The sequence below is a fragment of the Glycine soja genome, chromosome 9 (genome assembly GCF_004193775.1).
Source record: "Glycine soja cultivar W05 chromosome 9, ASM419377v2, whole genome shotgun sequence".
Lineage (NCBI taxonomy): Eukaryota > Viridiplantae > Streptophyta > Magnoliopsida > Fabales > Fabaceae > Glycine > Glycine soja.
This window is the reverse complement of record NC_041010.1, coordinates 14,116,962-14,130,507: the sequence shown is the minus strand read 5'-3', so window position 1 is coordinate 14,130,507 and position 13,546 is coordinate 14,116,962.

Genomic DNA, 13,546 nt, shown 5'->3' with positions numbered 1-13,546 from the left:
TCTGTTTTCTTTCGATCCTTGATCGGGAATTTTCTTTCCTTTCTTTTTTTTTTTTGCTTTCTCAATTTTTGATTGGGAATTTTTTCCTTTTGCTTTCTTCCGATTCTTTGATCGAGAACTTTCTTTTCTTCTTTTCTCTTCATTTCTTTTTTTTTTTTTTGTTTTCTTTTGAGGGCAAGGATTGACATTCTCACCCTGGGTCAAGGATTATGGTAAGTTGGGATTTTGGCTCAAGGCTTGTAGCACGGCTGGAAATGATATATGTCAGGGTTTGGTTTGGTTCAAGGATAAATGGGGTGTCCCACATTATTTCCATGACATAAATGCAACAATGATGATTTGGAAATTTTATGCAAAACTAGTCATGCATGCACCTATGTGGACACTCAAGTGTCGAAATTTTTTTTTGTCATGTGATGTTAAGGCTCATAATTCATTTTCTCTATTTTAGTCAACCCAGTATTTCCAAAATATGTTCTTTTATCAATTTGTGCATTCATCCAAGCCTATTTTGGGTGTTCGGGAAAATTTCCACAGCGTTCATCCTTCAAGTGTACACACATTTTTCAAAAACTGGTTATGATCAGTGAATTCTTTCTTCAAATAAAAGTTGGAAATTATCTCTTTTCACGAGCATGTTGTTTTTTTAGCTAGACAACTTATTTTTCTTTTTTCTCTTTTCCTTTCTATCATGTGTTTATTTCTTTTCCTTGTTTGTTTTTGTTTTTTTTCTTTTCATGAGGTATTTTGCTACCTAAACATGTGTATATTTTTGTGAGGTATTTTTTCTATATACATGCATATCCAAGGTATCTTTCTACCTAAACATACATATATATATTTTGTGAAGTATTTTTGTTACATACATACATATCCAAGGTATCTTTCTGTGGAAGCAAAGCTTCATGATGAATCAACAATGATTCAAAAGTGTTTTGATGATAAGAATGATGACAACAAAAGATGATGACAAAGAGGATGAACAAAAATGTCAAAAGATCAAAGAACAACTCAAGTGAATCAAAGAACAACTCAAGTGAATCAAAGAACATCTCAAGTGGATCAAGAACAAGTCAAGAGTCCAAGAATCAAGAAGAATTCAAGACTCAAGAAGAAAGCCTACAATCAAGAATCAAGATTCAAGAATAAAGAAAGGACTCAATCAAGATAAGTATTAAAAAGTTTTTCAAAACTTTGAATAGCACATGAGTTTTTGACAAAACCTTTACCAAAGAGTTTTTACTCTCTGGTAATCGATTACCATATTGCTGTAATCAATTACCAGTAGCAAAATGAGTTTGAAAAAGTTTTCAAACTGAATTTACAACATTCCAATTATTTTCAAAAGGCTATAATCGATTACAATGTTTTTGGTAATCGATTACCAGTGCCCTTGAACATTGAAATTCAAATTTAAATGTGAAGAGTCACATCCTTTCACTCAAAAGCTTTGTGTAATCAAAAGATGTAACTCTTCAAAAAGGTTTTGACTTTTTCAAATGGGTTTTAAGTATTTCTAAAAGTTATAACTCTTCTAAATGGTCTTCTTGACCAGACAGGAAGAGTCTATAAAAGCAAGGCTTTGTTTTGCATTTTCAATTCAATTCATTCGTTCACACTTTTACACTTATTTCATACAATCCTTTACAAGCCTTGAATCTCTTTGAACTTCTTCTTCTTCTTTGTACCAAAATATTTCTGAAGTTTTCTGGTTTTCTAAACCTTGAAAACTTGTGCTATTCATCTTTTCATTCTCTTCTCCCTTTGCCAAAAAGAATTCGCCAAGGACTAACTGCCTGAATTCTTTTTGTGTCTCTCTTCTCTCTTTTCCAAAAGAAGGAAGGACTAACTGCCCGAATTCTTTTGTGTCTCCCTTCTACCTTGTCAAAGAATTCAAAACGACACAGTCTGAGAATTCTTTTGATTCTTCCCATTCCCTAATACAAAAGCGTTCAAAGGTTTAACCGCTTGAGAATTCTTTTGTATCCCCATTCACAAAGTATCAAAGGTGTAACAGCCTGAGATCTTTGTCTTAACACATTGGAGGGTACATCCTTTGTGGTACAAGTAGAGGGTACATCTACTTGGGTTTGACTGAGAACAAGAGAGGGTACATCTCTTGTGGATCAGTTCTAGTGGAGGGTACATCCACTAGGTTCAAAGAGAACAAGGGAGGGTACATCCCTTGTGGATCTTTGCTTGTAAAAGGTTTTTTACAAGGTTGAAAGAAATCTCAAGGACCGCAGGTCGCTTGGGGACTGGAGGTAGGTACGGGTTTGTGCTGAACCAGTATAAAATCCTTGTGTGTTTGTTTCCTTCTTCCCTACTCTTTTACTTTCCACTGTGCATTTAATTTCCGCTTTAACTTTCTGTTAAGTTTCTCTTCTACTCCTCTTTCTCTTAACAATTTAGTAAATGCCTTAAAAGAGTAATTTTTAATTGATAAAGTTCTAGGAATAATTAATTCAACCCCCCCTTCTTAATTATTCTGAGGCCCCTCGATCCAACACTTTCTACCTAAACATACATATATATATTTTGTGAAGTATTTTTTGTTACATACAAGCATATCCAAGGTATCTTTCTACCTAAGCATACATATATATATTTTGTGAAGTATTTTTTATTACATACATGCATATCCAAGGTATCTTTCTACCTAAACATACATATATATATTTTGTGAGGTATGACTACCTTCTGAGCTTGTGCTTGTTTTATTTAAATTCCCAAGATCATGAGCAACTAGGCGTGTCCTACTACAAAAAGTGATCAAATAGCAAGCAGAAATTTAAAAGTTACTAGGTTACCTCCTAGTAGCGCTTCTTTAACGTCTTGAGCTGGACGCATGATGACTTGTCGGTCACGGACCTAGTACTTTGCTTACCTTTGGCCTTGGACTTGGCTGCCAATTGGTCGGCCATGTGTCATAGGCAATACTCTAACCTTTTTGTGGATGAGCTGAGGGGCTCTGGAGGTGGCGGTGGTGCATTTGTTGCCTGTTGCTGGCCATCCCCAAGCTGTTGTGGTGTCTCGCCCTCTGCCTGCATGGGGGCGCAATACTTCTTGATGAAAGCTCGGATAGTAGGAGGCCTGATGACCTTGCTGGGGGTGACGGGCACTCCGTAGAACTGACAGAGGCCCGTAATCAGAGCTGGAAACCCCAGGACCCTGTTGGACTTCTTTGGGTCCACTGGGTGTCCTGCGGGCGCAATCCCTGCAAACAATAGATGACATCAAAAATCAGTTTGAACCATATGCATACTTACCTATGTCGGGATGGCATGACCTTTAATTCCTTGTTCCTCATCTTATTATCCATGTATATCCCTGCAAACAATAGATGACATCAGAAATCAGTTTGCTTCCTCTATCTTTTTGTTCGGTGAATTCCCTTTAATTCCATGTTCCTCATCTTATTATCCATGTATATCCTCCATTATCTTGTGGTTTGGTGATGTTTAGAGTAGATTAAAAAAAATAAACCGATTAAATCTTAGATCTACACTTGTTCTTCCATTTCTATGGTTCAAATTTTGTAGATCTACTCTTGAATCTTTGTCGCAACCTACCCTTCGGCGGGAGGGCGACGCGTGACTCGCGGGATGCGTGTTCCACGAAAGGAATACGCGCGGAGTCGCCACCAACGTTTATTTGAGGAAAACGTCGGAAAAACCGGAAAAGACGCGATCTACGAACTTTTAAGTGAAAAGGTTCGGGAGTTGTATTTACGTACGGGGAAGGTATTAGCACCCCACACGTCCGTCCCAGCCTTTAATCGAATGTGCAAACATGACTTTGATTTTTATGTTCCCTTTTTATGTCTTTATATCCTTTATACCCTTTTTATATTTTTCTCTTTTTGTGGTCGACAAGGGTGTTTCCCTTTGCTCCTACGTATTCCTCAATTTGTGATGAGGAATCAGACCTACGTACTTCTTTCTTATCAAGTGATTCTCTTTTTGCTTAAGAGGTGATCATTTTAAGGCGTTGGACCTTAAAAATGACCCATTTTACTTAGTAAGAAATTGAAATGACAAACTTAACAAAACCTATTTTTGTGGACGAGCTTGACTAGGCAAGTTAATTTTAGCCTTAATTTCACTTTAGTTATTAGTCAATTCGATTAAGAATGAGAAATCCCAAAGAGAAGAAACGTCCGATTGATTTTCCGCTTTATTTTACTAAAAGATGTTTTTTGATTATTATATTATTTCTTACCTCTTTTTTGATTTCCAACGTGGTTATGGCACGACCGAATGGTCGGAACTTATTTTAACCGAAGTTAACGGATAATACAATTCAAACGATCGGTGGAAATTTATTTTATTTTTAAGTTAAGCGAGAAATGACTTAAGTAAAATGGCTTAAGCACGTCAACAGGGGGTATAAAAAGTAAATGAAACAAGAATAGAAATACACAAAACACAATGTGGACCACTACGGGTACATAGAATGAATCGAAAAGCTTGGTTCGAGGTACTTACCCGTTGAAGATCGAAGAACGATGAAGAATGAATGAAGAACGTCGAAGAACGGTTGAAACCTTTGCGAAATTCTTCACGGAAAACGTTACGGAAACGTTTCGGAAGCGCCTCGGCTTAGATTTTCTTCACGGAAACAATTTTTCCAAGCAAATTCGAAAGAGAGAGAAGTGCCTAAGGGGCTGAACCCTTTTCTTCTTCACTTCCTCCCCTATTTATAGCAAAATAGGGGAGATGGTTGCCGCCCAGCTCGCCCAGGCGAGCCAGGTTGCTTCCTCCAAAAGCAATAGCCTTCTGGAGGAATCTTCTGGATGGCCCAAGTGGGCCTGGTTGCTATTTGCACCCCCATTTTTGCTAAGTACACCCCCTGCCCTTTTTTTGGTGATGCTTTTTTCGTAAAGTTACGGAAACTTACGAATTTCGTAACGATACTTGTTTTCTTTCCATAATATTACGGAACCTTGCGGATTACATAATCATCCCCTTTTTGACTTACGGAATGTTACGGAACCTCACTTAATTATGCAACGATGCTTCCATTTGATTTCCGGTGTGTCACGGAAACTTACGGATTGTGCATCAAATATTTTTGTTTTCCGGCATGCCCTGGAATTTCACAAATTGCCTAATGATTGGTGCCAAGCACCTCACAAGGACCAAAGAAAGGTCGCATGTCATCAAGCAAAGGTCCCCGGACGAAATTAGGGTATGACACTAATTTCGTTCCTCTCGGTTGACGAGAGTCGCGGGTGACCATAAAATTTCCGCCTGCAAATGACTTGTTGTTCCCGGAGGAACAAAAGGTGCAGAAGACTATGTCAGTCTCTGCATGCTATCAAGCGTTCTATCTTACAGATAGCAAAAGAATGTTTATACGGATAACCACTCGGGTATTTCCGCCCGTCAGCGTGACTCAAAAGTCAGTTTGACAGATCTTGTGAGTGCGGGAGATGATGTAAATCTCCGCGTGTCAACGGGCTTGTCGGCCGCGATTGACGAAGGGTGCAGAATGACCACATTGGCCTCTGCTTGTCATCGGGCCCGCCGCCTCTGGATGACAAAAGGGTGAGGATAACCGTAAGGTGTCTCCGCGTGTCATCGGGCTCGCCGCCTCTGGATGACAAAAGGGTGCAGAATGACCAAATTTTGTCTCTGCGTGCTATCGGACACGATTGTGTCTGAGTGGCAAAAGGGTGCGGAATGACCAAATTTTGTCTCCGCGTGTCATCGGGCCCGCTGCCTCTGGATGACAAAGGGTGCAGAATGACCAATTTTTGTCTCTGCGTGCCATCGGACACGACTGTGTCTGAATGGCAAAGGGGTGCGGAATGACCAAATTTTGTCTTCGCATGTCATCGGGCCCGCCACCTCTGGATGACAAAGGGTGCAGAATGACCAATTTTTGTCTCTGCGTGCCATCGGACACGACTGTGTCTGAATGGCAAAGGGGTGCGGAATGACCAAATTTTGTCTCCGCAAGTCATCGGGCCCGCCGCCTCTGGATGACAAAAGGTGCAGAATGACCATTTTTTGTCTCTGCATGTCACATGACCTCAGGGTCAGTATGATAGATCTTGTGGGGCGGCCGACAAAAGCAAGGCTCTTGCTCCTACGTATCCTCCAATGAGGAACTCAGACCTACGTAGTTCTAGATAACTTGTAAGACTCGAAAAAGTCTCCACCAGAAGATGCCTACATCTCCGGAAAGGGCGCAGATGACCATATTGGCCTCTGCTTATCAATCACACTCGAGGTGCGGATAACCGTAAGGTGTCTCCGCGGGCTACCAGCTCTTGGGTCATGGTAACAGAAAGCGGTGCGGTCGACAAAAGCAAGGCTTTTGCTCCTACGTATCCTCCAATGAGGAACTCAGACCTACGTAGTTCTTGATAACTTGTGAGACTTGAAAAAGTCTCGGTGTTTTCTCCACTGAAATGCAAACATGCTTTAGCAAAGAGACCAATATTCCAACCAATTAGAGCAGCACATGTTTTTTTTGAGTGAAAAACAATGCGTCTACCAGGGAAGGAGAGTCCACTGATGAAACCCCCCCATAACCATAAATGAGATTCTGGATGTTAGCATTTCGTTTCTAAATGACCATTTAGAGGAAACACTGGGTTCGACAAAAATAGAAGAAAATCACTCAAAGTGTATCAATCTCGCACAGGTAAGTGTTTCATCCTAATTCCGAACCATAGATATGTCATGACTTGACTTTGCAAATTGTTTCCTATCAAATCAAAAAAATTACACGCGTGATCATGAATCAATAGGACTTCCCTTGGGAATGGGTTCTTTTGGTGGGTTGTTCGGCTTTTGCGTGTTTTTGGCCTTTTCCTTTTCTGTTTTGGTTTTGCGCGAGGCGAACAAGTCACCGACGCACAGGATTTTGGTTGGTAATCGGAGGGAGAAGACTACTTTAGGTCATGGTTTCCTTTCCTTCTTTTTTTGTTCATTTGGTGACAATTCTGTATATGTTCAGATATTGTCTGGTCCAAAGACCTTTCTGCATATTTCTTCTGTTTTCTTTCGATCCTTGATCAGGAGCTTTCTTTCCTTTTCTCTCTTCCTTTTTTACTTTCTCCCACTCTTTGATTGGGAATTTCCTTTCCTCTCTTTTTTCCTTTGATTGGAAATTTTCCTTCTCTCCCTTTTTTTGCTTCCTCTTTGATTGGAAATTTCCCTTCTCCTTTTTCCTTTGATTGGAAATTTTCCTTCTCTTCGTTTTTTGCTTCCGAGGGTAAGGATTGGCATTCTCACCCTGGGTCAAGGTTTATGGTGAGTCATGATTTTGGCTCAAAGCTTGTAGAATGGCTAGACATGATACATGTCAGGGTTTGGTTTGGTTCAAGGATAAAAGGGATGCCCCACATTATTTCCATGACACAAATGCAAAAATGATGATTTGGAAATTTTATGCAAAACTGGTCATGCATGCACCTATGCGGACACTCAAGTGTCAAATTTTTATGGTCATGTGATGCTAGGGCTCAGGATTCATTTCCTCTATTTTAGATCAACCCAATGTTTCCAAAATATGTTCTTTTATCAATTTGTGCATTCATCCGAGTCCATTTTGGGTACTCGGGAAAATTTTCACAGCATTCACCCTTCAGGTGTGCACACATTTTTTTTTCAACAACTAGCTATGATCAGCCAATTTTTTCAAAGAAAAGTTGGAAGTCATCTCTTTTCGAAAGCATGTTGGTTTTTCAGCTAGACAACTTATTTTTCTTTTTCTCTTTTTTTTTTTATTTTATTTGTTTATTTATTTTTCTTGTTTGTTTTTGTTTTTTGTTTTTTTTTTCTCCTTTTTTTTTCATGAGGTATTTTGCTACCTAAACATGTGTATATTTTGTGAGGTATCTTTTTGCTACATACATGCATATCTAAGGTATCTTGCTACCTAAACATACATATATATATACCTAAATTACATACATGCATATCTAAGGTATTTTTCACTACCTAAACACGCATACATATATTTTGTGAGGTATGACTACCTTCCGAGCTTGTGCTCGTTTTATTTAAATTCTTAGGATCATGAGCAACTAGGTGTGTCCAATATGACTTGAGAAACAAAAGGTGATCAAATAGCAGGCAGAAATTTAAAAGTTACTAGGTTGCCTCCTAGTAGCGCTTCTTTAACGTCTTGAGCTAGACGCCTAATGATTTGTCGGTCATGGACCTAGTACTTTGCTTACCTTTGGCTTAGGACTTGGTCGCCTATTGGTCGGCCATGTGTTGTAGGCAACACTCTAACCTTTTTATGGATGAGCTGAGGTGAACTCTAGAGGTGGTGGCGGTGTGTCTATTGCCCACTACCGGCCATCCCAATGCTGCTGTGGTGTTTCGCCCTGTGCCTGCCTGGGGGCGCAGTACTTCTTGATGAAAGCCCGGTTAATGCGGGACCTAATGAACTTGTTGGGGCGACAGGCACTCCATAGAACTGACAGAGACCCGTATTTAGAGCTGGCAACTCCAAGACCTTGTTGGCCTTCTTCGGGTCCACTAGGTGTCTTGCGGGCACAATCCCTGCGAACAATAGATGACATCAGAAAGCAGTTGGGGGAAGTGCATACTTACCTATGCCACGACGACATGAACTTGCTGGGGGGAACGGGCGCCCTGTAGGGCCGACAGAGGCCCGTAACCAGAGCTGGAAACCCCAGGGCCCTGTTGGACTTCTTCAGGTCCACTGGGTGTCTTTGTGGGTGCGATCCCTGCAAACAATAGATGGTATCAGAAATTAGTTGAACCATATGCATACTTACCCATGTCGGGACGACACAGACCAACTGATACTTTTGCCGGGGGAGATTGGCATTGCGGTCGCTGGGCAGAATGTTGCTAAGTAGCAATGTCATCTATATCTGTGTAAGAGTGGTCATGTTGGTGCGCATGATCCGCACTCGTCTCTTTGCAGCGGCACGGGTGAAATCTTGCCCCGGTATGCATAGTAGCTATGTGATAGCCTCCCTCTCTGGTTGTGCTCGCACAGTTGGCCCTCCTCTAATATCAGGGGGTGGCCCAGGAACCGTTAAAAGGAAACTACTGGTCCCTTAACCGGGAGTGCAAGTCTCGGTTAAGCATTTAAGGACAAAGGACCTTAAATTATCTTAAGGTGTGGATATGGAGCCCACTGAAGGTGAGGATGCGTAGTCCTCTAAAGGCGAGGGCGTGTAGCCCTCTGAAGTTCAGGACGTGTCGCCTTTTGAAGGCGAGGGAGTGTAGTCCTATGATGGCGAGGATGTGCAATCCTCTAAAGGTGAGGGCATGTCCCCCTTTGAAAATGGGGGACATGAAGTCCTCTGATGGCGAGGACGTGTAGTCCTCTAAAGGCGAGGACGTGTAGTCCTCTGAAGGTGAGGGCGTGTAGCCCTACAAAGGTGAAGGTACATGACCCTTTGACGGCGAGGACGTGTAGTCCTCTGAAGGTGAGGACGTATAGTCCTCTGAAGGCGAGGGCGTGCGGCCCTCTGAAGGCGAGGACGTGTAGTCCTCTAAAGGCGAGGACGTGTAGTCCTCTAAAGGCGAGGACGTGTAGTCCTCTAAAGGTGAGGGCGTGTAGTCCTCTGAAGGCGAGGGCGTGCGGCCCTCTAAAGGCGAGGACATGTAGTCCTCTTCAAGGTGAGGATGTGTAGCCCTCTCAAGGTGAGGGCGTACAACCCTCTGTTGGCGAGGACGTGTAGTCCTCTAAAGGTGAGGGCGTGTAGCCCTACGAAGGTGAGGACATGCAGTCCTTTGATGGCGAGGGCGTGTAGCCCTCTGAAGGTGTGGACATGCAATCCTCTGATGGCGAAGGCGTGTAGCCCTCTGAAGGTGAGGACATGCAGTCCTCTGATGGCGAGGGTGTGTAGCCCTCTGAAGGTGAGGACATGCAATCCTTTGATGGCGAGGGTGTGTAGCCCTCTGAAGGTGAGGACATGCAGTCCTCTGATGGCGAGGGTGTGTAGCCCTCTGAAGGTGAGGACATGCAGTCCTCTGATGGCGAGGGCGTGTAGCCCTCTGAAGGTGAGGACGTGTGGTCCTCTAAAGGTGAGGGCGTGTAGCCCTACGAAGGTGAGGACATGCAGTCCTCTGATGGCGAGGGCGTGTAGCCCTCTGAAGGAGAGGACGTGTGGTCCTCTAAAGGTGAGGGCGTGTAGCCCTACGAAGGTGAGGAGATGCAGTCCTCTGAAGGTGAGGACATGCAGTCCTCTGATGGCGAGGGCGTGTAGCCCTCTGAAGGTGAGGACATGCAGTCCTCTAATGGCGAGGGCGTGTAGCCCTCTGAAGGTGAGGACGTGTGATCCTCTAAAGGTGAGGGCGTGTAGCCCTACGAAGGTGAGGACATGCAGCCCTCTCATGGCGAGGGCGTGTAGCCCTCTGATGGAGAGGGCGTGTAGCCCTCTGAAGGTGAGGACATGCAGTCCTCTAATGGCGAGGGCGTGTAGCCCTCTGAAGGTGAAGACGTGTGATCCTCTAAAGGTGAGGGCGTGTAGCCCTACGAAGGTGAGGACATGCAACCCTCTGATGGCGAGGGCGTGTAGCCCTCTGAAGGTGAGGACATGCAGTCCTCTGAAGGCGAGCCAATAGGTACAAGTACCAAAGGACTTTAACCTTACAAGAAAGCAAGAGGTTGGCTCTTTGAGAGGGCCTCTCATCTATTCACTTATTACCTAATATGAACATGATGATTTTTTGGGGATGCAAATGTATGCAACCTTCATCTTGAAATGCAGTAAATGCAGGCTTTGCATGCAATAATGCAATGTTATGGAAAATTGTACAATGTTCATGACATTCTTTCCCTATTTTGTGATTTTGATTTTGATTTGATTTTTTTTGGAAAACACAAATTGACTGTCCTTTTGAAAGAGGTGATAGTCCATGCAACCTTATCCTATCTTTTGCAAATCTCTCCGAGAACTCCCTCAGAGTGTGTGTTTTGTTTGATTTAGTCATTTGACCATTTTGGAGTGACGGCAATGGAGTCGTTTGATGTTTAATCAATCCATTGAAATCCTAGGGTTTGTCCCCCCTTTTTTGTTGAAAACATCGATGGGTGAGAACTTTTGATCGGCCCCTATGTTCACTTGAGGCTCATCCACGGTGCCCCTCATTGCCCCAGTGTAAGGCTTTGAGGTACCAATCGTTGTCTTTCGTCATGACCTTGTAGGAGGGAACCTATTGGGTGAGAACTTCTAATCTGCCCCTAGGTTCACTTGAGGCTCATGCACGATGCCCCTCATTGCCCCAGTGTAAGGCTTTGAGGTACCAATCGTTGTCTTGTTTTCATAGCCTCGTAGTGAGAAAGAATGAAAGAAGCAGTTGATTCTCAAAAAGAATTTTCCAAGGACGAGAATTAGTTGAAGGATTTTTTCAGTTGATGGATTAAGTCAAATGACTCCTATGTAGAAGCAAGATGTTTTGATGTTTTGATGATGCCGAAGGATCAAGTGCTTCTAAGTTTTATTCGAGACAAGAAATCAAGATATATGATCAAGTTGATCTCTAGAATCTTAGGAAGAAGTTTCCAAATTGAAAAACAAAAGGTTTGACCAAAGAATTCTATCATTTCAAATTGAGATTTGCTCTCTGGTAATCGATTACCAGCAGTTGAAAATGTTTTAATTCAAATTTTTAAAACCTGTAATCGTTTACACAAGTCTTGTAATCGATTACCAGAGGGGATTTTCGGAAAATAATTTCCAAGAGTCACATCTATTCAAATGGTTTATGAATGGGCATCAAAGGTGGCTTGGAAGCACGAATTTAAAGAGAGTTTTCATTGCCCACAAAGTTTATCCTCTCAAAAGATTAAGAGTTTTTCTGAACTGAACTGTCTTATCCTCTCAAAAAGATTCCTTGGTCAACCACTTGCATATTCAATAAGGAATTTTGATTGGTCTTCATTGTACAATCTATCCATTTTAAGAGAGATTTCTTCTTCTCTTCTTCTTATTTCTAAAAAGGGATTAAGAGACAGTGGGTCTCTTGTTGTAAAGGATTTCTGAACACAAGGGAAGGGTTGTCCCTGTGTGGTTCAGGCTTTGTAAAAGGAGTTTTACAAAGAGAGTGAAAAATCTCAAGTGGGTTGCTTGAGGACTGGACATAGGTACGGGAAGTGGCCGAATCAATATAAATCAAGTTTGCATTCCTCTCTTCCCTTAAACTTCTTTTATTTCTATTTATCTTTTGCTTTAAAGAAGTTTATTTTGAATTGTCTTTTGAGTAATTCATGTTAAGGGTGCATTGTTAATCCAAAAAGAAAGAGTGATAGTTCAATTGGGGAATAGTCTTTGCATCTTAATTCAACCCCCCCCCCCCCTTTCTTAAGATAACTGAGGCCATTTGTCCAACATCCTATTCTTGACAACTCGCTTCTCTAAGAAGACAAACTTTCTGGAATGATAAAATGAGGTCACATGAACATCTATATTTTTACTTGAAAACAAAGTCAATCAAATGCCCTTTTTCTTTTTGAACCCCCTTTTTTTATTTTGGAACTTATTTGTTTTGAACTTTACTCGTTGTTTTACGGCAACCCCACCAACGTGCAAGACGAGTAATCTCTGATTGAACGGTCTTGGAAGTCCAAACTCAGGAGCATAGGTCGCTTGAGCAAACTGACCAATGGCTTGCACTTGAAAATCCTGATGAGTCATTAGAGACATCTAACAACAGCTTTCAAAATTGCCCCATGTGTGGCATCTCTTGTCAATGTCAGGATTTACACGCGATTCTCCTCAAGTTTCAGCCAGCCCGCATCAATTAGACCTTGCACCTTACGCTTCAGAGCCCTACAATGCTCAATGGAACGCCCCGGGGCTTCTCTGTGACAAGCACACGTTGCGTTCGAGTCGTATTCTCGGAGAAATGGAGGTTGATGAACCTTGGCTAGGGTTATGGCTACCATTGAATTATCAAGTAGATATGGGAGCAAGTCAGCATAGGACACTGGAATTGGGGTGAATTCTACAGGCTTTCTCGCTGCTAAATTCATTTCTTGGTTGGTGTTTTTGGTTTGTGCTAAAGGTGGTGTTCGTCATTGGAAGTGCGGTAGACAGACTTTGTGGTTGATTTAGGGATGGCCTTTGTGGATAAATGGGCGGTAGGTAAGGAGAAGGGTTGAGTAATGACATTGTTGGGTTGGTGGGAAACTTGGCCGTACAGGAATGGCAGTCACAGCATGGGTTTCTCCCTCATCGTCACCCTCTTTATTTGCCCCAGTTTTCTCATTCGTCCAAGTAGGATGATCAAATTTGTCTCTTTTCGGACCCACATTGATCCTTTCACTGGCGAAGACCAAATCCGCAAAGCTTTGAGGGTGCGTAGCCCACCCTCTTTTCATAGTAGAGTATCGATAATGTGTCTACCATCACGATTATCATCTCCCTTTCCATCATTGGGGGTACCACCTAGGCCGCCAGATCCCTCCACCTTTTGGGCATGTTCTTTGAAAGATCCGTCCCCCTTTTTGCACATGTTCTGTATTTGCATCCTATCTGAAACCATATCAAAATTGTACTGATACTGCCTAACAAAGGCAACCATTAGGTCCTTCGAAGAAT